A 27,634-nucleotide genomic window follows, 5' to 3' on the forward strand; every position below is an offset into this window, starting at 1 on the left:
CTTTGACACATTTGCTGTTACATTCCATCTGTCTCACTCACCAGCTCGTCACTAATGTACATTCATTGCAATCAACCACCTTTAAGTAAAAAACATATTTTTAGAATTATAAGTTTAAAATGTCCACAGTATGTTTTGTTCTGACTTGTGGTCATGACAGGTGAAACCTGGTTTCTTAGTTCACAGAGTCATAGAGATGTACAGCATGGAAACACACCCATCGGTCCAACTCTTCCATGCTGACCAGATATCCTAATTTAATCTAGTCCCATTTGCCAGCACCCGGCCCATATCCCTCCAAACCCTTCTTATTCATGGACCAATCCAGATGCCTTTTAAATGTTATAAATGTACCAGCCTCCACCACTTCCTCTGGCAGCTCATTCCATACACGAACCACCCTTTGCTTGAAAAAGTTGCCTTTTAAAACTTTCCCTTCTCACCTTAAACCTATGCCCTTTAGTCTGTACTCCCCCAACTCAGGGAAAAGACCTTGTCTATTTACCCTATCGATGCCCCCCATGATTTTATAAACCTCTATAACATCACCCCTCAGCCTCCGACGCTCCAGGGAAAACAGCCTCAGCCTATTCAGACTCTCCCTATTGCTCAAACCCCTCAATTCTGGCAACAACTTTGTAAATCTTTTTTCAACCCTTTCAAGTTTAACAACATCCTTCCCATAGGAGGAAAATCAGAAATGCATACAATATTGCAAAAGTGGCCTAAACAATGTCCTGTACAGCTGCGACATGACCTCCCAACTCCTATATTCAATGCTCTGACTAATAAAGGAAAGCATATTAAACATCTTCTTCACTATCCTATCTATCTGAGACTTCACTTTCAAGGAACAATGAACCTACACTCCAAGGTCTCTTTGTTCAGCAAAACTCCCCAGAAACGTACCATGAAGTGGATAAGTTCTGCCCTGATTTGCCTTTCCAAAACGCAACACCTCACATTTATCTAAATTAAACTCCAACTGCTACCCCTCAGCCTATTGGCCCATCTGACCAAGATGCTGTTGTAGTCTGAGGTAATCTTCTTTGCTGTTCAATACACCTCCAATTTTGGTGTCATCTACAAACATACTAACTATACCTCTTATGCTCACATCCAAATCATTTATGTAAATGACGAAAAGCAGTAGACCCAGCACTGATCCTTGTGGCACTCCATTGGTCACAGGTCTCCAGTCTGAAAAGCAACCTCCCCTACCACCTTCTGTCTTCTACCTTTGAGCCAGTTCTGTATCCAAATGGCTAACTCTCCCTGTATTCCATATCGTCCAGCCTTGCTAACCAGTCAACCATGAGGAATCTTGTTGAACACCTTACTAAAGTCCATATAGATCATGTCCACTGATCTCCCCTCATCAATCCACTTTGTTACTTCTTCAGAAAACTTAATCAAGTTTGTGAGACATGATTTTCCAAACACAAATCCATGTTGACTATCCATAATCAGTTCTTGCCTTTCCAAATACATGAAGATCCTATCCCTCAAAATTCCCTCCAACAACTTGCCCACCACCAATGTCAGACTCACTCGTCTATAGTTCCCTGACTTTTCCTTTCCACCTTTCTTAAATAGTGGCACCACGTTAGCCAACATCCAGTCTTCCGGCATCTCACCTGTGACTATCGATGATGCAAATATCTCAGCAAAGGGTCCAGCAGTCACTTCCCGAGTTTCCCACAGAGTTCTAGGGTACACCTGATCAGGTTCTGGGGATCTATCTACCTTTATGTGTTTTAAGACATCCAGCATCTCCTCCACAATATGAACATTTTTCAAGATGTCACCATCTATTTTCCCGCATTCAATATCTTCCATGTCCTTCTCTACAGCAAATATTGATGCAAAATATTCATTTAGTATCTCTCCCATCTCCTGCAGCTCCGCACATAGGCTGCCTTGCTGATCTTTCAATGGTCCTATTCTCTCCCTAGTTAACCTTTTGCCCTTAATGTATTTATAAAACCCCTTTGGATTCTCCTTAACCTGATTTACCAAACCTATCTCATGTCCCCTTTTTGCCCTCCTGGTTTCCTTCTTAAGTAGTTTCCTACTGCCTTGATACTCTTTTAAGGATTCACTCGATCTCTGCTGTCTATGCCTGATATATGCTGCCTTCTTTTTCTTGACCAAAACCTCAATTTCTCTAGTCAACCAGAATTCCCTGTACCTACCAGCTTTCCTTTCACCCTAACAGGAACATACTGTCTCTGGACTCTCATTATCTCATTTCTGAATGCCTCCCATTTGCCAGCCGTTCCTTTACCTGCGAACATTCTCCCCCAATCAACTTTTGAAAATTTTTGCCTAATACCATCAAAATTGGCCTTCCTCCAATTTAGAAGTTCAATTTTTAGATCCTGTCTATCCTTTTCCATCACTATCTTAAAACTAATAGAATTATGGTCGCTAGCCCCAAAGTGCTCCCCCACTGTCAACTCAGTCACCTGCCCAGCCTTATTTCCCAAGAGCAGGTCAAGTTTTGCACTTTCTCTAGTCGGTACATCTACACATTGAATCAGAAAATGTTCTTGTATACACTTCATTAATTCCTCTCCATCTAAACCCTTAACACTATGGCAGTCCCAGTCTATGTTTGGAAAGTTAAAATCCCCTACCATAACCACCCTATTATTCTTATAGATCACCGAGATTTCCTTACAAATTTGATTCTCAATTTCCCGCTAACTATTGGGGGGTCCATAGTACAATCCAAATCAGGCAAGCATACCTTTCTAATTTCTCAGTTCCACCCAAAATAACTTCCCTGGATGTATTTCTGGGAATATCCTCCCTAAGTACAGTCATAATGTTATCCCTTATTAAAAATGCCACTCCCAATCTCTCTTGCCTCCCTTTCTATTATTCCTATAGCATCTATACCTTGAAACATTAAGCCGCCAGACCTGTCCATCCCTGAACCATTTTCTGTAATTACTATGATATTCCAGTCCCAAGTTCCTAACCATGCCCTAAATTCATCTGCCTTCTCTGTTAGGCTTCTTGCATTGAACTAAATGCAGTTTAATTTATCAGTCCTGCCTTGTTCTCTGCTGTGTCCCTGCCTGCCCTGACTGTTTGACTCGCTCCTTTTCCCAACTGTACCAGTCTCAGATTGATCTCTTTATTCACTATCTCCCTGGGTCCCACTCCCCCTCTTTACTAGCTTCAATCCTCCCAAGCAGCTCTAGTAAACCTCCCTGCCAATATATTAGTCCCCTTCCAATTTAGGTGCAATCTGTCCTTCTTGTACAGGTCACTTCTACCCTAGAAGAGATTCCAATGATTCAGAAGTGTGAACCCTTCTCCCATGCACCAGCTCCTCAGCCATTCATTCATCTGGTCTATCCTCCTATTCTTACCCTCACCAGCTCGTAGCACCGGGAGTAATCCAGATATTACTACTCCCAAAAACCTCCTTTTTAAATTCCTGCCTAACTCTACATTCTCCCTTCAGAATCTCATCATTTTCCCTTCTTATGTCATTAGCTCCAATATGTACAATGACCTCCTGCATGTCCAGCTTCTCTTTGAGAATATTCTACACCCTCTGAGATATCCTTGATTATGGCATCAGGGAGGCAACACACCATTCTGATTTCTCATTGTTGGTCGCAGAAGTGTCTGTCTGTGCCTCTGACTAAAGAGTTCTTTATCACAATCGATTGCTTGGAACCTGACATACCCCTTGTTAAATTAGAGCCAGTCTCAATACCAGCAAATTGGCTGTTCATGCTACATTCCCCTGAGAATCCATCATCCCTTACATTTTCTAAAACAGCAACTTTTTTGAAATGGGGATAGCCACGGGAGATTCCTGTCCTACCTGCCGCCCTCACCTACCTTTCCTGGCAGTAAACCATCTTCCTGACTGTATCTGTGGCTTTTCTCCCTTCCAATAGCTGTCATCCATCACACTCCCCAGAACCTGTAAATTTCTCATTGCCTCTAACTGCCACTCTAACCATTCCATGTGGTCTGATAGGATTCACAAATTAACACACTTAATGCAGACAGTCATCAATAACATGGAAATTCTCCCTAATCTCCCACATCCGACAGGAAGAGTGCATAACTCTACTAAAGGCCATTTTTTGCACCTTCACAATCTCTAGAAAATATCACAGTCTTATTGATCTAAAAAACATTGCTCCAGGCAAGCCTGGTACCTATATTTTATATTTTTAGGTTTTAATCAAGAGACAGATCTCAATAAAACATATAACCAACAAGGACCCACTCTACTCACTATTAAATAAAGACAGCAAGGTTACACTTAATGCACTAAATCATGCACTTATCTGCTCCTGTGCTGTGAGCTCTTCCCTACAGGTTCCTCTATGGTCAGCTGTGAATTCTACTGTTTGTTAATTTTACTTAGACAAACTCTGATGTCCAAAAATAGTCGAACTCAAATAGCAAAGGCAGTAGCTGTGCAGATTCACTGTGTGGGTTGAGTTTTTTTTTGTCTCTCTCTCCCTCTCTCTCTCTCTCTCTCTCTCGCCAATTCCTGTACTCAATGTTCTGAACAATGAAGACAAGCGAGCCAAATGCCTTCTTCACCACCCTGTCTTCCTGTGACTCCATTTTCAAGGAACGAAGCACCTGGGTCTGTAGGTCTCTGTTTGGCAACACTCCCCAGGACCCAACCAGTAAGTGTACAAACCCTGCACTGGTTTGGCTTGCCAAAATGCAACAGCTCACATTTATCTGAATTACACTTCACCTGCCACTCTTCAGTCCATTGGTCCATCTGATCAAGAGCTGATAAAATAAAACTTACTCAACAATCCTAAGTGAATAGAGAATTACACCAACGACCACATTAATATTACCAGGAGAAAGTGAGGACTGCAGATGCTGGAGATCAGAACTGAAAAATGTGTTGCTGGAAAAGCACAGCAGGTCAGGCAGCATCCAAGGAACAGGAGAATCGACGTTTCAGGCATAAGTAAGAGCTTATGCCCGAAACATCGATTCTCCTGCTCCTTGGATGCTGCCTGACCTGCTGCGCTTTTCCAGCAACACATTTTTCAACATTAATATTACCAGTTGACTTCACATTGTGACTCACTTGTGCTTATCAGATATTCATTTGTAGGGCCCTGTTTACTGCATGAATAAAGATGTTCCATGTCCTGTTCATCAAAAGCATGGAAGACAACTTGTCCCTAGTGCACTCAATCAGACTCACCTTGGCAAGCAAACAGTACCCTTCTCTCATGCAATTAGAGTTCTGTTAAAGTTCTGTATTTTTCCATCTGTCCTCATGAGTACAAAATGAAAAGTTTCAACAGCATGTCTCATTTGCAACAATTACAAGCGTTAACTTTTTAAAGAATGTTCTAAATTTCTACTTTTACGACCAATGTAAAGAAATTTATATTTTCATACAGTGCACTTCATCTGCCATCTCGGTGTCCTTGATGTAAACTGTCTGTCTCTTCTTAGTTCCTCTATTCCTCCTCTTAGCTCTCTGCAACTGTCTCTCCTAAGCCTTCAACTTCTTCACTCACATCCTTTTAAAAACAAACTGTTCATTTTCTTCGCCCCAGTCTTTAGTCACCCCTTCTAAACTCGAGTCAATTGATGCTCCTATTTCAATTTCTAAGCAAGGCAGTTATTGACAAATAAGGGAAAATATGTAATTTAATCTTTAGAATTAAGACCTAACATTATTTTTCTTTGTGTACTGATGATTTATCGTGACCGTCTGCAACTGGTGCATCTAATTACAAATGTGGGGTGATATGCTGCACGCATTTCTAGTCAGTTGTACAAATCCTGTTATATTTCATAAATACTGAGCATATAATATAATTGCAATGAAGCAATTAATTCAATTCATACAAAGATAAGTGTGGCCATATAAGTAGACTGACTATACTTCCATTACAAGGAACTAGAACGTAGAACGTGGAACATTAGAGCGCAGTAAAGGCCCTTCGGCCTTCAAACTGCTCCATAATTTGACATTTTTAGATAGTGTTGCAAGACTTTTCACAAATGTGTTCTTCCAACATATATTGCCTGCTAGCAGAAAATGCACAATTAGAAGAAAGCTATTCAATTGATGAACGGTCTACTCTTTGAACTACTCCCTCTAGTTTTGCTACTTGACTGTGGACAGTCAGGTCAGATTGAGACTTTGGGCCATGCCTTTTTTTTCACTTTATCCCTGTTCCTCAGGCAGTATGTGACACAACAACGGGCCCAATAGTTTTAATATCATGTCTAGTGTTTCCATTTGAATTTGGGACTAGGGAAGATACGGGATCTGAGTCTAGATTAGAGTGGTGCTGGAAAAGCACAGCAGGTCAGGCAGCATCTGAGGAGCAGGAAAGTCGACGTTTCAGGCAAAAGCCTTTCGCCAAGATACAGGATCTGCTCAATCCACTGCATATTAATTTTTTTAACCCATTCTTTTTCAAAGTAGTTGCACATTCAAGATGAACAAGATTTCTATAATTTCACCATGTGTTATTCCTTCTCTCTTTCTAATGCCATTGTTGTGAAATCATTGCTTAGTACGTGATTCATCTTAACCCAATGTTTCATTAACTCAATCTTGCAAAATTCTCGCGGTGTTCTCTCTTCATGTACAGTAATCCGTAACCTGGAATAGTCTTCATTGCTTATTAATTCCAGTTCTGATACACCCAAAGGCTTCTCATGCTTCAGGACACAACAGGCCATTTGTTTTAAAAACGGAAAGTGCTGGAAATGCTCAACAGGACCAGCAACATCTGTAGAGGGAGAAATAGCATTAACCTTCAGGTCAAGTTAACTGAACATATGACAACACATGGTATTGAGTGGGGATCTCAGGATGTAGCAGCGTACTTAGGGAGAAATTGTTCCCGCACTTGAAAGGATTAAGAACAATAGAATCCCATTGGTGCAGAAAAAAGCCATTTGATCCATCGAGTCCACACCGATCCTCAGAAGAGCATCCCACCCAGACCCACACCCTCCATATCCCTGTAACCCTGCATCTCCTATGGCTAACCTATCTAACCTGCACATCCCTGGACATTATGGGCAAGTTATCATGGCCAATCCAACTAACCTACACATCTTTGGACTATAGGAGGAAGCCAGAGCACCCAGAGGAAACCCATGCAGACAAGGGGAAAACATGCAAACTCCACACAGACAGTCACCCAAGGCTAGAATCAAACCCAGGTCCCTGGCTCTCTGAAGCAGCAGTGCTAACCACTGTGCCAACATGCCTCTTTTTGAAAAGTAAATAGCAAAAGAAACTTAAGCAAAAGTGCTATAGGAATAAGTTTATTCATGCAGTGAGAAGTTAAGGTCTGGAATGCATCGAGAATGCTGGAGAGGCAGGTGCAATCAATACTTGCACTCACTGCAGTAAGTGGGTGATTCAGAAATTCTTATAACATTTAAGCAGTACTGAGATATTCACTTACATTACTGTAGCCTCCAGAGCTATAGCCAAATGCTGTAAAATGTTCCAATCTTTATTGATTGGCAAAGACACAATGGGCCCAATGGTTTCATTCTATTTGCTTAATGTCTATGAGTCTGTGAGAAGTATATTGGAGACCCAGATTTGAGAATAGAGAACACGTAATGTAGCAGCAGGAGGGGTTTTGTAAGGTAGAGGTCATGGGGGTGGTGGTGGAGTGAGGTCAGCAAGGGCACAGGTTAGGCTCTTATGATTACCCCAATTCTGACCGACAAATCGCTCATCAGGCATTGAGTGCCTTTAATTGAGGGTTAACTGTTTGGGAGGCATGAGAAGCTCATCCTGCACAGTTTTGATTGGCATACCCCATTTGCATGGACAATAGCTGGGGTTAAAGCAGCAACAAGAAGTCTTTAAGTGGACAAGCATTGCCTAATCTTTACCTTTTTGCAGTGGCACCCATGGACTTCAGTCAGTAGTGGAATGGGAAGGCCGCCCACAGTCTTTCACCATGGACTCAATCAGGGCAGAAGTGGGAAGGTGATGGGGACCCCATGTGTCACCATTATGCCTGATTAAAAGCAGGACCCTTGTACACTCCACTCTCTCCACTGCTGCAGTAACTGCTCATTGAACAGTAGCAATTAGCAGTGGCAATGCATCTTTATGAAGTGAAAGGACCATATAGAAGCCTTCTGTGGCTTCAATCCATCATTGCTGCTACAGCAGCTGAGCATCACAAGCTCAGGGAGGTCATCAGTGTATGATCTGTGGTACCCCATTTATCCTGCCTGTATTCAACTAAACAATGAACCTCAGGAAAATCCTTTAAGAAGAGCAGTAACAAGAAATCCCTTGAGCCATTCAAGCCATTCACAGCTGGTCTGGACTCTGATTCCTTTTACCTACTTTTGTTCCATATCCCTTGGTGCCCTGAGTTGGCAATAAAAAAAAATCAATGTCAGTTTTGAAAGATCCAGTTGGTCCAACATTTTGGGGACACAGTTCCAAATTCCTACTACCCTTCGTATAAAATACAGCTTCCTTGTTTCACTCAAGAATGATCTCTATCTCATATTTTACCTTTTAGTCAATCTGCTGTATCTATCCTATTGAATTATTTTAATGCTTTAATCTCCTATACTCGCCTGAGGAACTTTGCTCAAAAGTTCTTTTCCTCTTCCCAGGCAGTTCAAACGAAGGGTCTGAGGAAAGTTTGAATAGACTGGTGTTGTTTACCTTGAGGCAACAAAGATTACGTGACTTGATAGAGATGTAAAAAACTCTGAGGGGGAAAGATAGGGTGGATAGGAAGGCACTTTCTCCATTAGTCGGGTTGTCAATATAAGGGAGCACTGATATCTGAGACTATACAGAATGTAGTTGGAGATATCTACACCCTCTCAATATTGGATTGAGCCAATTGGAAGTTTCTAAAGCTCTCTTGCCCTTTTTAGCTTTGAGGCTTGAATCCATCAAGCTAAGTGCTGTGGGATTTTCAATCTAATTATCTCCTGGTCCCTTGAGGTACTCATACCAATTCCCAGTATGTTTCAGAGAAGCACCTGACTGTAAAATTATATTGCAATACTCCCTGATTGTAAAGTGAATAAATTGTAGGATAAATGCAGTCCAAGAATGTTTGTGTCATTTTGTTCTTGCGTAACATCTTGCTTTTTAAAAAAAATCATTTCCGTATTGTCCAAACAATGCATTGGGCTTCATTCATCTGCAGTTGAAATTTAAGAATAAGTAGCACCATTCTTCCACAGTGAATGCACAGCCTCTAAAGATTTCGACACAGATCAGATGTGACGGGGCTAAACAATAGGTGATGAAGATAAGTGAGTGGGGAATAAAATATGATTAAAGTGAGTTTTTTTTTATTCCCTTTCAATTTAAAAATATACAGAACAAACTATTCATCTTCACTGCCCACATAATGAGTCAGTTCATCTGAAAAGATGAAGGAAAAGAGTCGGAAGGGAAAAAGGTGCCACAACTGAGAACATTTACCTATTGGGATACATTAAACAGGCTGAATTCTTACCTTGAGAAAAAAAGAAGGTTAATGGATGAGCTAATAGAGGAGTTTAAAGTTTCATACGGTGAATGAAGAGAGATGTTTCTACTTATAGAGAAGCATATAGAATGAGAAACTATGAATATAAGACAGTCACTAATAAATTCAATAAAGTATTTAGAAAAAGCCTCTTTACCCAGGAAGTGATAGAATGTCGAACCTGCTACCACATAGATTAATTGAGGCAAATAGCATAGATGTCAATAAGGAGAAATTAAGAAAGTACATGAGGGATAAAAGAATAGAGGTGCATGCTGATAGGTTTATATAAAATAGGGCAAGAGGAGGCTCGGGTAGAACATAAACACTGGTTGAGATCAGTGAGGCTGACAAGCCTGTTTCTGTGCTGTTATTGCTATGTGTTCTTATGCTCATAAAAGAGAGCAGCGGCCAACAACTTAACAAGAGATTTAACAGAGTCTGAAACATTGCAGGCTTGTTTGCAGAACTGATTCTATTTAACCAATCAGAGGGCGCACATCAACCTGGAAAACTTGAAACACATTACATTGCAGGGATAACTTCATATGATTGCGAGATGCGACCAGTACTGGCAGGATAAACTAATGTTCAGCTGCAGAGCTTGACCTTGCGATAGTGCCATGAGATGATGTTCATAATCTTGCGTCACTGAAAGAATTGACAGGCACTAATCACTGTGTACATACAAGAAATGATGACCTTCACAGCCACACATTCAATTTCCTTCAGAATCTGGTTCTGGGGATATATTACATTCTTATTCAAATGAACCCAAGATGTTAACCCATAAAGAATAATATTGGACTGAATCTTACTTTTTTTTTTGGCTAAGCCCATGTTGCCTTGCCTTTTTGTGAAGGGTTTTTTATGTTGCAAGGCATAGTGAGTTTTCTCATAGTAGCTTCCCTGTTAATTATCTACCATACTCCTATGGCACCTTTCATGTCCTATTTCTGCCCATCTTACCATTTGCTATTCCCAGAACAACTCACTGTTCAGTGAATAGCCACCAAAAGACTAGCATCCCAAGAAAGTGGCATACTGTTCTCCATTACCTCACACTCACTACCTCTGCTACTGCACCCATTTCCTATCAAGGTTCATGCTATGCCACTCTCATTGCATGCAACACATTCCCACTTGCCCTCTGTGTTGCCCACTCAGTACTTTGGAACACCTACCGACATGCACCAGGACTAACAGCTGTGCCACCCTCTGTTAGCTCAGTCACTTTCCCCCTTACTGTCTTTGCAAAATAAAAATCACAAAACACCAGGTAGTAGTCCAACAGGTTTAATTGGAAGCACACTAGCTTTCGGAGCGTTGCTCTTTCTTCAGGTGATAGTGGAGGGCTCAATCCTAACACACAGAATTTACAAGGCAGCCCATAATGGGGCATAGCAGGTTTGGAGGGCAGAATCCTGGCCCTCTCAGGGTAAGACTGAATCCTCCAAGGGTACAGAAATGTCCAGATCCTGCTGACTGGGTAAGTACCACTCTTCCCTCCAATGCAATTCTCTTTTTGACTGTCTCAATCATTGCATGCCACTGGCCACAATGGCTTTCAGTTGTGTGTGGCAGGTTAGGGTTAGATTGTCTCCTGCATGCCTCTCCAGCACCAGATGCTAACACCTCAGGAGGGTGAACCAGAGACATAGAAGTGTGGATACACAGTCTGTTGGGCACCTCACAGCACTAGCTGACTGAAGAGGAAATGCCCACCCCCCCCCACCACTACTGGCAGTGACACAGGGAAGACTGCCATAGACCTGACAGGAGAGGACCTTGTGGTGTCATTAATCTGGGACTTCATCTACATGGATGAACAGGAGCAGCAGAGGGGAGGAGGGAGGCAAATGGTCCTTATTGCCCACAAACTGCAGCACTCCAGCGAATCATGCAATCGTCTGGCTGCCTACCGGGACAAGTTGATGGCTTCCATGGACAGACAGGTCCAGTCCGTGGAGTGCCAGCTGGACAGGTGAACAAATCTGCACTCCATTGCCCCAGTCATTGATCCTCTGAAACAAAGGGGCACAGTGACAGCCCGGGGGTAGGGAGCTGCTAAAATGATTATGACACATCATAGTATAAGGAAGAGCAAGACAGGTGGAATCTTATAGGAATCTGAGTGACACAGACTATGCCAAGATTTGTGACAGAATTATCGAGCAAGGCCACTCTGGACACTGGGAGCAGTTAACTCCATCTACCCAGTGGCAAGGCGAGTTTCTCTCAAGTCAGCAATTAATCTGGATTATAGCTTGCCATGCTTTATAATGGCCCAACTTACCATATTGATTTCAGCCTCCCATCTTTTCAAATGCAGCAAACTAGCAAGATGTTGAAAATCCTGACATGGAAATTGGGGGCCTGGTGACTATGGGTTGATAAAAATCAAAAAGGCAACATGGTGGCTCAGTGGCTAGCACTGCTGCATCACAGCGCCAGGGACCCAGGTTCAATCCTAGCCTTGGGTGACTGTCTGTGTAGAGTTTGCACGTTCTCCCTGTGTCTGCATGGGTTTCCTCCCACACTCCAAAGATGCGTGGCCCAGGTGAAGTGGCCATATTAAATTGTCCTTAGTGTTCAGCGATGTGTAAGTTAGGGGAATTGGTCTCAGTGGGATATTCTACAGAGGGTCAGTGTGGACTTGTTGGGCTGGAAGTCCTATTTCCATACTGTAGGGATTCTGCTTAAAAACATTTAAGAAGTATGGTGCTAGAAAAGCACAGCAGTTTAGGCAAATCCGAAGAGCAGGAGTCTCGATGTTTCGGGCATAAGCCCTTCATCCTTTGCTCCGATCAACCTTCATGTTTAGCATCATGCAACGACATTTCAGGACACACTCCATGGGCGCCAGTCACAAATCCACCACACCCATGGACATTGGCATCCGACTTGCGCCAGCCTCTAAGATCCCTTGTAGCACATCTCCCATCCTTCTGTATTTCAATGCTGCCACCTTGGCAACTATCGCTATTACTGTGCACTCAAGGACATGCGCCCAGCTCATGAACTGGACTGGCAGCATCTCTGGGATCTTCACTCCCTTTTGTAAAGCTCACTCCCACCGGGGCTCCACAGATGCTCACAGCACCCCTGTCTTGCCTTTCCATTCCTTTGTGCACTTGGCCCCCTTCAGCCAGCTCTAACAGACTTATGTTCCTTCTTTCTTGCCTTGCCATTTAGCACAGACACAAAGCCAGGAAGCTTGACCGTTTCTCAGCAGGACTGAATCAAGTCAAGGAGGATAGCATTCTCCCTGTGAGGGTCCCGGCACAGTAAATCAAGATCAGCCTCCATAGGATTGGACCAAGCAGTCAGTCAGTCAGAGCACGTGATTCCTCTTTCTTCCTGAAAATGGATGGCAACTGGTACTGCTGTATCAATCCATTATGATTTGTGTTCCCCTCAGTCTCCATGTAGCCTGAGAAGCGAATTGTTCAATAATGAGGGCTACAAAAGCTCAACTGCGTACATTCATGCTACAATGCAAAAGACAGGAATGAGGTGCAGAACCGACTTTATTTCCTCACACTGCGCTGAAAGTTCCAAGCACAAAGTAATCCATTCACCAACAGAGTGATAGGAGACCTCAATGTAGATATCTGCTGCCAGATCATGCAGGCACATTGAAAGCAAAACAAAATGTTAAAACCAGGGTGTATGCACACACTAACCTATCAATAGGACATCAGTGTTTGACACAGGCTTTTAAAAAGCTGATTAAAACAAGCCAAGCACTGAAACACTGACCCAATGGAATAAAGCCTGAGAGTACTATAATAGTATTCACAAACCAGAAAAACATCCATGACTGTACATGGAAGCTGTGAAAACCTATTTATTGTGGAGTCTGACAACATATTAGCAATAACATGATCAACATGTGAGCAATCTGATAATTTGCATCGAGGGAGCCCAGCAGTGATTGGGGAACCTAGACCTAGCAACTGCGTATTTGTCAATGACTTTTTAATATGCAACCTTACTTGTGCCTGACTTCCAGGATTCCTGACCACAGTGGCTCAGTGGTTAGCACTGCTGCCTCATAGCAGCAGGGTTCCAGGTTTGGTTGCAGCCTCGGGCGACTGCTTGTGTGGATTTTGCACATTCTCCCTAGGTCTGCATGGGTTTCCTATAATATTAGGTGCATCATTCAGATGGAAATGGGTCTGGGTGGGTTGCTCTTCGGAGGGTTGGTTTGGGCTGAAGGGTCGGTTTTACAAAGTAGGTAATCTAATCATAATGAAAAATTTGCTGAACAATGACGCTATTTCAGTTCAGTGATTTAAATAGGCTCTGTAATAGAATAAGACTTGAAGCAATGTAAAAGGCGTTTAAACAAATTGAAAACTTCAGCGACAGGCTCATACCATAGAACCACACTTCAAAGTGCTCTCTTGTGGTGCAGTGGTAGTGTACCTACCCTTGGATCAGGAGGACTTAGTTCAACTCTCACCTGCTCCAGAGGTGTGCATTCACATCTCTAAACAGGTCGATTGGGAAAGTAGGGAAAACAAAACTACACTCACAGCCATTTTCCTAGGGTGCTTGTGGCACAGTGGTAGTGCCCCTATCTCTGAGGCAGAAGACCCAGGTTCAAGTATTTTTTGCTGCAGACATGTATACTAACATCTCTGCACGAGTTGAATGGAAAATAACAATCATAATGCCAATTTCCTGCCGTGCTGCCATTCAGCCTTCCCAATCTTACACCCATATGATTGATCAATCATCCTTCATACCAGCTTACCTTGAAGGTATATCCATTCTTCCTGACCATCCATTTCTGACACTGAGCCTCAATGTATTAGAGTATCATACCTCTCCTTTAAGTAAGGCTACTTAAACTGTTTCCCAGTCTGACTCAAATTTGGTGATTGATAAACGCTGGGAGAATGGTTGGGCTGAGGGTGAACCTGCAAGTGCAGAGGAGTTTGTGTTAGCTTCTAAGACCACAGGGTTTTAGAGTAAAAACCATTCGCCCTTACCCTAGGTTTCTCTAGACAGAATGAATGCCTCAAGGGTAAGCCAGTTAGGCCAGACCCACTTGTATGGATTTGAAGGGGCCATGCATCTGTCATCACTCGGCCTGAACTCCACAGCAGCCATTGCTGGCTTGGAGCTTGCGACTCCAAAATTTCAGCTAGTGCCTCCACAAAAGCCATAGTTTAGGAATGCCTGCCTTACTATGACAAACCACAAGTATTGTTCATTCATCATCTCAAAGTATTCCGTTACTCACACTTCTGTTTCTCTTCTCTTTGCAGGAAATATAATTGGGGATGGCCATCCAGGCAATTTCATATTGGTAACTGCAGAGGAGGTTGTGATGGAGATCAACTGAGTCTTTACATAACTGACAACTGGAGAGGGGGAGATAGAGGGCTCTCAGCTAACTGGAGGCAGAAATAAGTAACTCAAAGTACACGACACAAGTTGACTTGGTGACAGCAGCTAAAGGTAGAAGATAATGTATAAAATGGTGATTTAATTCTGTCTTTCCATTCCAGTTCTCAATCGTGTCTTTCATCCCTCACATCCTTTCACAACAGGTTGTCCAGAAAGAGGATAAAGATATCTCACTCACTCTGACATTGTACCATTACAGAACTATGCACACCCTCCAACAGCTCAGATAAGCGGATCTCAATGAGAAAGCTGAGACAGATCGTTGCCCCAAGCTGTCTTGCATATCATGAGTGAGCAAGAGTGGATGGTGGTTACCTGGACAACAGTGGAGAATCCACACAGAGCTCATAGGATGCTCCATCTTCTACACAACTGGACAAAAATACAGTGTCAACTGACCATCAGTGAGGTGGATAATTCTGGATCAACAGCAAGTGATAGGTTACGTAACATCAGTATTTCCAACCATACTGCTCATGACTAGGGAGATAGCAGAGTGCAATGAACTGACATAATGCATCATAGATTTGTCATACAGGATATCCAGCAAGGAAGTAGGCCTGTGCTGACAATTATGCTTCATCCAGGCCTCCTCACGCTCTGTTTCATTTTACCATTCCTACATAACCTTCACATGTATATTTATAGCTTCACCTTAAATGCACAAGTAAGAATATTAAATCTCAGGTTCTGAAATCTTGTTGAAGTACAATCAAATCCAATTTGTGCTCTGTGTATTTTCTGTACTATTGATTTTTGATCTGCTTTGTCAGAAATAAATGTGCTTGCTTATAATCTTTTTAAAAAGAGTGAATATTAAAGTATGCTGGATAAAAGTCAGATGATCGATGATTATTTTCACCACATCTGTAATTGGTGCCAATATTATAGCATGTTCTCAGTGCTCATTTATACTGCAAAGAACTATGCTAAAACACAGTATATACTCACTGCCTATCAGCAAGTTTGAAATAGTGGAGGACATTAACAGAGAAGTATTTGAGGACAATATCAGCATCAGGGGTTCATTTCTTCAGATCTTCCACCAATTGAGTTTTTACAGGTAAAGCCAATAAAAGGTTATGTAGGCAAATTTGATAAAGTGTGGCACTGGATAAAACACAGCAAGAGAGAACTGATGAAGGGTTAAACCCGAAGCATTGACTCTCTTGCTCCTCAGATGCTGCCTGACCTGCTGTGCTTTATCCAGCACCACACTTTACTGACTCTGACTTCTCCAGCACCTGCAGTCCTCATTATCTCCTTTTATAGTATATAAAGTTAACAGTTAAGTACTAGATCCTTGGAAGATGCAAGTGTGAATTAATAACGGGGAGCAAGGAATAGGGAAAAGGCAAATATTTTAAACCAATATTTAACTTCAGTCTTCACAATGGGCAGGAGGACACTGTACACATCCCAAAGATTGCAAGTAAGGAAGTTGCTAATGGAACTTGTAGTAGTTTATATCGCAAAGGTCAAACTAATTTGACAAATATTTGACAAACTAATGGGACAAAAAACAGAAAAGTTTCCAGGACCTGATAAGGGTTTTAAAGGAAATGGCTGCAGATACAAAAAGCATTTCTCAAAATATTCCAGTATTCAGTGGATTTTGGGAGGGCTTCAGTGAATTGTGAAACCTCATATGCAATATCCATGTTCAAGATGGAGGTAGCTGGAAAGTGGGTAACTATACACCAGTCAGCTTAATGTCTGTCATTGAGAAAATGCTGACACCCATTATTGAGGAAGAAATAGCAGAACACTTAGAAAAGATTAACTCAGTCAATAAACATGGTTTTGTGATACGGAAATCTTGCTTGACAAACTTGTTGGAGTTCTCTTCAAGAATATAACAAGCAAAATTGATGAAGGGGTATTGGTAGATGTAGTATATATGGATTGCCATAAGGCATTCAGTAAGATGCTACACAAAAGGTTATTACAAAAGACAATAACTCTTTTTTTTTGCAAATAATGTATTAGAATTGACTGAAGAGTAACTAACACACACAACAGAGTTGTGATGAATTGGTCTTTTTCAGGTTGGAACGATGCATGAGGATCAGTTCTAGGATCTCAATTATTTACAGTCTATATTCTTGACCTGGAGGTGGGAGCTGAGTATAATGTACCCAAACTTGCTTATGATATAATGATAGAGATGTATAAGTATATAGATGCAGAAGTATACAGATAGGTTGAGTGAATGTGCAAAACTTGGCAGAAAGAATTTAATGTCGGAAGTTGTGAGGTGATGATCTTTAGAGCATAAGACAATAAGACCATAGGAGCAGAAATTAGGCCACTTGGCCCATCGAGCCTGCTCTGCCGTTTGATCATGGCTGATAGGCTTTGTAACCCCATTATCCCCCAGCCTCTCTGCCACCTCAATTCTACCTACCCCTCCACCTATCTTTGTATCATCTGCAAACTTAGCCAGAATGCCCTCAGTTTCTTCATCCAGATCATTAATGTATAAAGTGAAAAGTTGTGGTCCCAAAACTGACCATTGTGGAACACCACTTGTCATAGGCTTCCACCCTGAGAAGAACGCTTTTATCCCCACTCTCTGCTTTCTGCCAGACAGCCAAGCTTCTATCTATACTAGTACTTTGCCTCTGACACCATGGGCCCTTATCTTACTCAGCATACTTCTGTCTAGCATCTTGTCAATGGTCTTCTTGAAGTCCAGATAGATAACATCCATTGACTCTCCTTGTTCTAACCTGCTCGTTACCTCCTCAAAGAATTCTAACAGATTTGCCAGGTATGACCTCCCCTTGATGAAACCATGCTGACTTGGCCCTATTTTACCATGCACTTTCAAGTATTTAGAAATTTCACACTTCACAATGGACTCCAAAACCTTACGAGTGACTAAGGTCTGGTTAATTGGCCTATAAATTCCTGTTTTGCCTTAATCCCTTCTTAAACAGAGGGTGGTTACAGTAGCAATTTTCCAGTCCTCTGGGACCCTCCCCAACTCCAGTGACACCAGGAAGATCACTACTAATGTCTCCACTGTCTCGTCAGTTATCCCCTTCGGTACTCTCGGCTGTAGCCCATCTGGTCCAGATGATTTATCCACTTTCAAACTTTTCAGTTTTTTTGAGCAGTTTCTCTTTGGTAGATAGCAGTAAAAGGCAGACTATTAATTAAATGGAGAGAGACTTCAAAAGCATGCAAAGCAGAAAGATTTAAAAGTTCTTATGCTTGGAGCACAAAAGAAAAACAGTATGCAGCCACAGCAAGTGATGAAGAAGGCAAAACAATTCTGCATTTTATTATGAGAAATGGTAGGAGTTTAAAAAGTTTGGAAGTCTTGTTCCAACTGTACACTGTATTTGGGAGGCTGTACCTGAAGTTCTGTGTGCAGTTTTAATCCCCCTAGTTAAGAAAGGATTTGGTGATGATAAGTTGTGTATTTTGTCCTGTTTATTTTTAATGTGGGAAAATTGAGTCAGAAGTGCTAAGTGATCTTCTCAAAGCCAATAAAGTAGACCGCTTATAAGGCCTTGGTTTTTTTTCCACTCAAGTTGGAACAATAGAAGCAGCCTGAATGGGTGGGGTCAAGTTCCCGCAGAACCAGGATTTTGAGTTTGAGCTTTCTGCAGTTGCTGAGGTCTTGAAGCTGAACATGGAAGCTCTTATTCCTCTCTCTGCTGCAGCTAAAAGCTTGGGTTCTCTCCCTGCTGCTAGAATTGCATTTGAGACTATCTATTTTACTGAATTTGCCTTTGCCTAGAGTGTGCTTATTGGATGTTACCAAATTGGAAGAGTTCATTAGTAGTAGTTAACATATACATTATTTTGTTAATCATCTCAGCAGAGTTTCAGTTAAGCCAATTCTTTGCTTTTCTTTTTAGTCTGCCTGTATTTTAACTGTGGTGTTAACATAAAGTGTGTTTTCCTTAAATTCGAATAATTTGACCAACTGAATTGCATTTGGAATGCAACACCTTACACTTACCTTTAAAATAAGAAAAAGTTAGTGTCCACGCTACCTTCTTAATATATTTTGGGGAGTTTTGTATAAGTCCAGGTGGCAGGTCAAAAGAGATTCCCCAGGCTGTGTTCTGAGATGAAAGGGTTGACTAATCAAGAACAGCGAAACTGGCTCATTAGAGTTTAGAAGAGTAAACAATGATCTTATTGAAAGATACAAGATTCTGAGAGGACTTGATGGAGTGGATGTTGAGAAGATTAGTGGACCAGAATTGAACTAGGTGACGTAGTTACAGAATAACGGCCCATTTAAAACTGAGATGTGCAGTAATTTCATCTTCCACATGGTAGTATACGTCTGGAATTCTCTACCTCAGAGAGATATGGAGGCTAGGTCACTGAAACTATTTAAAGAGAAGTAGATAATCTTTTGGGAGTTCGTGGCTATGATGAATTGGCACGAAAGAAGAGTTGAAGGCTGGGGCAGATCAGCCATGATCTTGCTGAATGGTCAGACAGTCTTGGCGCTGAATAGCCCATTCCTACTCCTACTCTTTTACGTTATTATAGTGGTGAATAATGATGCTGTTGTTTCTAGAGATTGAAGCATGCCGTTGGAAATGAGAGACCATCCCATCATTAAGCTTCACTGTTATGATCCCTCAAAAAATGAGTAATGGTGAATGGAATGTTGGAAAATCAATTTGATGGTCAAAAAATATGACAGGTTTTATCTAAGCAGAAAGCCTATAATTTTAAACAATTTGAGTTTTCACTTTGGTCACTTTAAACAGCAACTGGCCATGTTATCTGTATTAAATCCAACAGCTGAATTTTCAAAAAAGGTTTAGAGTCCACTTTCAAAAGAATGAAAACTGCAATTATAATGCAACAGCTGCCATAATCTCAGTGGTCTATAAAGATCATTATATGACTATGGCTGAGAGATGCAAATGAAGTGGCGAACTATGCAATTTGTCCAGGGATACGCGGGGGGATTGAGAGGTAAATAGTGAAAAGGGTACTGACAAAATGGGCCACTCAGGGGCTAGTTGATCATTTCAAGAACAGTGTCATTGAGTATTCACATCTTTAAGAAGATTTTATGCCTGAGACAGTCAGGTACAAGGTAGATTGCAGAAACTGTAGCAAATGCAATCTTCCTGCTGTCAGATCAGATTAGTAAACCTGCTCCTCTGTGACTAGTAACCTTTGCAATGTCAGAATTTCTCTGAATTTAAATTGCAATCATGGGAAGCCAGAAATTCCTGATGATTTCAATTACCCTCAAACTGCTGATTGGACTTTTATTTTCTCTCAGGATAGATAATATTGCCAATCGTAGGTAAATATCAGCAACAGTTAAGTCCATAACTAATGGCTTTATCTGCAGTAATCTTAAACAATGCAAATAAAAGCACTTAGGTTATTGGTCAAGGACAGGGAATCTGTTTCCTTTTGAAATGACTTGGAGCTTGCTTAAGCCGTAATATCACAATAAGCTACCTTTACAGAGACCTTTAATTTAGTAAAACACACTAAAGATATTTTTGATTAAGCTAGCATTCATACCTCATCACTAGTTGCCCTATAGTGCTGGGCTTGCCTGCCATTTCGGAGCTGGGAGTAGGACACCTTCTTGAGGAGTCTCGTGTCGGTCATGTGGATGACGTGTCTAGCCCATCGCAGCCGATCAAGGGCAAATCCCAGGTGGACAAAGGAAGTGCTTCAGTGATACCCTCAAGGCCTCACTGGCGAAATGCAGCATTCCCACCAACACTTAGGAAACCATTGTAAAGGAGGAGCAGACAGGAATGTGCCAAGCACCTTGAGACTTGCCGTCGGGAGAAAGGGGAAGTTGGCCTAAAACAGTGTACAGAGTACACTGCCACACTAATGCTCCACCCACCCCTTCCTGTGATTACCTTCTGCCCCAAATGTAGCCAAGTCTGCGGAAGCCACATTGGTCTGTACAGCCACCTACTCACCCTGAGAGTGAAAGGAAACATCTTCATCTGCAACAGGTACCGCCAATGATGGTGATGATAATGATAATGATGGAGTGTTGAACCACCTCTGTTTGATACAACTGAATAGCATGCTAGGCAACTTGAGTGCAGTTGGTCAATGTGGCCAAAATCCTTGACAGCAATTACCATACCCCTGTTGCTTTATTGTGGGCATCATGCCAACTTTGGGCAGCCTATTGATTCATAGTACAGCCAGCATTTGAATATTCTGATGGGTGGCCCCAAATTTGGGTGAGGCAAGCATCATTGAAGTTAGTTTGAACTCCTTAAGGTCAGCCTACACCTCATAACATATTCTATTTGTGGAAAAATGTCTGACAGGAATAATTAGAAGTACCAGACAATGATCATCTCCATCAAAGGAGAATCTAGCCATCTCCCTTTGACATTCAACGGCATGACCATTTTTAAATACCCTGCAATCAATATCCCGGGGGTTACTAGTGACGATAAACTGAACTGGAGAAACCTTATAAGTTCTGTGGTTTCAAAAGCAAGTCAGGAACTGAGAATTCTTCAGCAAGTCACTCACACTCTTCCTCCCTAAGCCTGTTCACCACCTACAAAGCACAAGTCAAGAATATGATGGACCACTCTTCTAGTCTTGCCGACATTGTTGGGGAATATCATTTGGGAGCAAATGGCTTAAGAGGTCTTTGAAGTCAGTGTTATACCTTTAAGCACATACCAGACGTCTCCTAGTGGACTTCAGACCTCTAAAGAACTGCAAAAACCACTAGACACATCTAAAACAATAACAAATGTCCAACAGAAATCAATTAAAAATAATCAATGATCACTGTAGATAGCAATCGTGCTCAGGTAATGGGGGGAGCTGTTCTTCCTGGTGCTGATTCGTAGTCGGGTGTATATTTTTAAGAAACAATATTAGTTAAAATGCTATTGTGGGTTCTTGTGGCACGGTGATATTGTCCCTACTTCTGAGCCAATAGACCATCTGCTGCAAGTCGCATCAGAAGTCAGCAGCGTAGTATGGGAGCCATCTAGGTAAAAAAGTGAATGTTCAAACAGTATATATGGATAGTTCTGTAATTCAATGTTCTCAGTCCTGCAAGTGAACATCAGCCCGGCACAAAATATCTTACCTCCCACTGAGTTTGTGTGAGAATCTCCACGCAGCTTGAAGTGTTGAAATCACAGTAATAGAGTGGCACAGTTATATGTCTCCTAAAAGTCAGGAAATAGGTATTTTTCTACAGAATATGATTGGCCCTAATTTTAAAATAAGTCTGCATTTTTCTCTTCAAAATGTTGAGGTGTGTGATGTTTCCAGTTGGCTAGCCCTTTAACCTACAGTTAAACTGTACTGTCAGGGCTGAGTTCTCTCTCTCTGTATTTGCCACTTAATGTTTAGCCACTGTGAGAGATTTCTCTACATGTATTCTGTCAGACCATCACCGCTGCCTTTGCAAGGGCATCTAGAGTTGGGAAATAAATATGGACTCTGAGGGTCCCTGCTATTGGTGCAGTGGTGATGTCATTGGGCTAGTAACCTAACACCCCAAGGTAATGTTCTGGAAACAGAGGTTCAAATCCCAAAGAGGCACTGGTGAAATTTGAATTCATTAAAAGAAAACTGGAAATTAGTTTAATGGTGACCATGTATGTTCTGTGAATTGTCATTCAATCCATTTGATTTGCTGATGCCCTTTAGAATGGGAAATCTGCCTTCTTCATCTGATCTGACTAATTGCAACATTTAAAAGGCAGCTGGATGGGTAAACAAATAGGAAGGGTTTGGAGGGTTACAAGCCAGATGCTGGCAGGTGGGACTAGATTGGGTTGGGATATCTGGTTGGCATGGACGGGTTAGACAGAAAGGTCTATTGCTGTCCTGTACATCTCTATGACATGTGACTAATGTGGCTGATTTTTAATGCCCTCTGGGGTATTAGGGATAGACAATCAATGCTGACTTCGTCAGTAGCACTGACATTCCATGAATTTTTTGTTTCAGTGCTCAATATGAATTTACAGAAAATCAGCCACAAAAGGTTTCCCTTTCTCAAACTATTAATAACAATCTTCTGGGGTAAAGTTCTTAAATGTTCAGCAAATACAACTGAGTTTCTGCGCACTCTAAGAAAACTACCCATTCCTTGCATACTGGAATTATACTCTGTGTAATTTGATCCAATGTTCCTGGAGCCTCTGCCATGGTTGCAGTTGGATTGGATCTAGTCCTAGGATGGTGTTGTATAAGCTATTTAATACATGAAAACGTAAACTGACATTATGAGATAGGATCTTCCCTGCAAAGGACTGTCTCTGCAAAGAGCTGGCTAGAGATTCTAGAGAGTTGTTGGAGTTCTGTACTTGCTATTGATGCTATGTGAGAATGGTTTAGTAGCTATACTGTGAACTTACTCTTAAGCGGACCTGATGTCTTACAAGGGACCACTGCATATCTCAGTTGTAATAAGTTGTGATTATTAATAATAATATCTCAGTTGTGATACAAAATGTATAATTCACCTATTCACTGTTCTTCAGGATTGATCCCATCTTCTGCCCAAGATGTTTTTAGGGCTTTCTTCCCCACATGGTATCAGTAGACCAATAACAAGTATTGGTGACAATGAATCTACACAAGACATCACAGATTATTCCAGTCAACATAATCCAACATGTGAAAGAGATTCTGCAACACGCCAAAATGACAGCAGGCTTGACATCCTATAAGTTCAAGAAAAGCTCTAGGAACTAAATTGGAAAATTCTGCATATCATCAATGCTGATGGAATCCTTACTAATTTATAATTGTAAAGGAGATGGAAAGTGCCAGACTTTATTAAGTAGATACAGGCTTCACAATGTAGTGACACAAATGGACGCTGTGAAAGATAGAGAACTGTAGCAATGACACTGAATACATAGCAACATAACAGGATGAGGCCATTCAACCTCACAATCCTATTCTGTATTCACTTAAAGCATGGGCTATCTGTGTTCTAACTCATTAACTCAACTTTCCTCCAGGTTCTTTAATTTCCTTGGATAAGAAAAATCTACTAATCTCATATTTAAAATGATAAATTGACCTAGCATCTACTTCACTTACCGTTATTTGCCTCAAGAAATTTTCTCAAAAGGCCTAGTTTGGTTTTAAGGTTATATATCCTTGTCCTTGATTCCACCAAAATTGGAAGCTGTCTTTCTCTCTCCACAAACTCTATAAAGTCTTTCCAAAATATTTGAAATCCTCCAATCACCCCCTCTCCCCTCAGCCCTTTGTATTACATATATTGCACAATGAGCAAAAGCCTGTTTGGCTGCCTCATATTCTATATGCTCTGTGGGTGGCATGGTGGCATAGTGCCATAGTGGTTAGCACTGCTGCCTCACAAGTGCCAGAGACCTGGGTTCAGTTCCCGCCTCAGGTGACTGACTGTGTGGAGTTTGCACATTCTCTTCGTGTCTGCGTGGGTTTCCTCTGGTTTCTTCCCACAATCCAAAGCTGTGCAGGTTAGGTGAATTGGCCATGCTAAATTGCCCCTAGTGTTAGGTGAAGGGGTAAATGTAAGGGAATGGGTCTGGGTGGGTTGCGCTTCGGTGGGTCAGTGTAGACTTGTTGGGTCGAAGGGCCTGTTTCCACATTGTAAGTAATCTAATCTAAAACAATCATAACACAAAGTTCTGAGAAAAGCAGTAGTCAGGCAGGTTTTCACAAAATTCAATAAGTGTAATGAAGAAAACACAGCCAACCAAAGTTCCCTTTCCTGAATCTCTTGTGAATGCTGCATTTCAGATTGCAGACTGTGTGACATAACTTGGAAATCAAATCAGGCCTAATTTAATTTGACCTCTGATTTAGATTTTAACAAGTTATCTATTCACTGAATGAAAAATATAAGAATATAATGAGCCTGCCCAGCTCTAGTTTTCAAAGTCATTGTGGGCATAAATGCTGCTCACTCAAGTTGATTGAACAGCTGTGTCCCTTAATGTGATGTTAGCTTACATTGATAGCACTGGAGAAAGTCGCAAGTACAAATAAGTTGTTTGACCCCATTGGACAGGTTATTTTCCTCACTTGGTCTGGTAGGATAATCTCCTAATTCCTTGCTATTCTTTCTCCCATGACCCTGTATCTTTCTTTACCTTGATGATTAATGCTTGTTATACAAAACCAAAGCATGATGAGAACATAAGAACTTGGGGCTATTCATCCCCTTGAGCCTGCTCTGCATTCATTAGCACCAATATCACTATGGCTGACCTCATTGTGGCCTCAACTCCACTTTCCTGCCTACTTCTTATAAACCTTAAACTCATTACTAATTAAAAATCTAACTCCTCCTTAAATATACTCAATGTCCAGGCATCAGCTAATGTGTCTGCTGTCCCTGAGCCTGTCTGTGCATTGCAACAGTCATGAAGCAAAGTCAAGACTTGTTGTATTGATTGCAACATGATCAGCAAGGCAGACCTTACAGAATATGAGTTCCCGGACTGGAGCTATTAATCTGGTCCAATCAGGGAACCATGACTAACAGATATAAACAGGAGTGTCAGAAGTTCTATTCACTCTGAGAGCTGGCCCTGAGTAAAGGACTCTCCACCTGTAAATAAAAGGTGACTTGGTGACAAGATACTGACCTCTGGAGTTATTTCAAAGAACTTGGGATCATCTTTTGCCTGACACTGAGCAGATGGTCTCCATGCACTGTCTGAATATCAAGAGGCTGGGGCGAGTCTTCATGGACCAGTTGTGGAAATGTGCCAGTGATGTGCGCATCAAATTGTGCCATTTGAGTTTAATCTAGTAAGAGAAATCACTAAGGTGGAAGTCTCCAAGCTGGTGGAGGCTGCAGAGAAAGCCTCGCGAATGGATCTTCTAAGGGTTGAGTGGCTTCCTCTTCAGAAGTGGGTCTGAAGATGAGGGTCTCCAGCTCTATACTCTTCAGACCGTAAGATCATTGGGTACGTAAGAGGAGTGTGGGATATTGTAGAAGAAGGATAAATGTTTGTTCAGATTAAGAATGAATTGGAACTAGTGGCATTGGAAGAGCAACAGTTTAAAGCCTATTGGGTTGGTTTGTCATTGAGTACTTCCATCCCCATATGAGTAATTCTGCTCTCCTCTGGCCCTATTAAGTATTTTCTCTTCAATCAGAGTGAGGAAGCTGATGTCCACCAGCATCTGTTGGTCTTGGCCCCGTCAGCCTGGTTTGTGGGCCAACTTTCCCAGCAATGAGACAAAGGGAGGGATTGAGTAGGATAAAAATGGATGGAAGAGTAGGCAGTGATGATGCAGTCACAGGAAATGTAGTGTGGTGATCCAAATGAGTAGGTAGGAAGCACAAAGTGCGGGAAGGGTTATTAGTTTTGAACGATGTGTTGGATGACACCTATTGAGTGGATATGATCCTTGCAACAGTGAGAGCTGTAGTCCTTGAATCTTAATGAGTGTCATGTGCAATGTCAGAGTGAGAGCATATGGTGGCCCTGCAATAGAGTGAGAGAGCAGAGAGAAGATAATGACACTTACACTTGCAGAGTGCAGAAAATGGTTGATTCCATTTCATTCAGAATGCCCTATCTGTGTCCAGTCTGACTGAATCCAGTGACACGATCACCTGTGGTGGTCAGCAAGGAAGAAAAGGCTGGCTTTCCTCTCCACCACACTATCCACCAGCACATCCAGCTCACTCTCCACAAGATGGGGTGCTATAATGAAAAGTCACTTGACTTGAATTGCTAACTCTGCTTTCTTCCCACAGATACTGCCAGACCTGTTGAGTTTCACCATCAATTTCTGTTCCTATTTGAGGTCTCCAGTATCCGCAGTTCTTTGTTTTATTTCAGTGCAAAGTTTCTATGTAATTGTTGCAACCTGTTCTGAACACTGTACTTAAGAATGCAGTTGTATTAGGATAGTGTAGGGCAGCATCTGCCTCTATAATACTGGTGACAGATACTTTACTGATTAGTGGGCAGGGAACTCATAGGTCAGAGGCCAATGCAGCAATTCACCAGGAGGATATTGCATCATGGGAAAGAGAATTTAGATACGAGCAATTTTAGCAAATACAGGAATAACCTCCACCCCAGCCCCAACACTTATATATAGTGAGCCTGAATTGGAATCCTTTTATCCTACTGATGGGTCATACTATGTGACAGAGAATATTAATGTCAGCAAACTTGGTGTAGCATTTCTGACTGTAATGCTGGAATGTGAAGGAAGTCAAAGGTCTGAATATAATTGCACTGAATCTCGTGTTTTAAGTCTGTCTGAAATGAAAAGCTGTATCCTCCACAAGGATTTTTCCAGTACCTATCTACATTGCCATGGTAACTTATTGTCATTGCCTGCATCACAACATCTGAACAATCCCACCTTTGCTAACATTCTAAACAACTTCACTCCAGGCACCTCCTGGAGTGTATACTAAGTGCAGAATGCATACTCAATCATTGCCTAAGGCCCCAGTACATATAGACAAGTGTTTAATACCTGAAATTAGAAATGTGACAAAGTTGAATCATTTTGGTTAAACATGCTTAAACAGCAGCTAGAACTTAAACATGTAATGTAGGTTAGTGCAACAATGAAGCAGTGATGGAAGATTGCACTCTTATCTTCCAGGGGACTGTTAAGCAGATTCCATTTTCCTTTTCAGTTTGATCTAACACGCTCATTGGCAACATTTAGAGAAAAAGAGCAAGGTATCTCTTCTGGTGCTTCAGTCA

This window comes from Chiloscyllium punctatum, chromosome 12, assembly GCF_047496795.1.
Source record: "Chiloscyllium punctatum isolate Juve2018m chromosome 12, sChiPun1.3, whole genome shotgun sequence".
Lineage (NCBI taxonomy): Eukaryota > Metazoa > Chordata > Chondrichthyes > Orectolobiformes > Hemiscylliidae > Chiloscyllium > Chiloscyllium punctatum.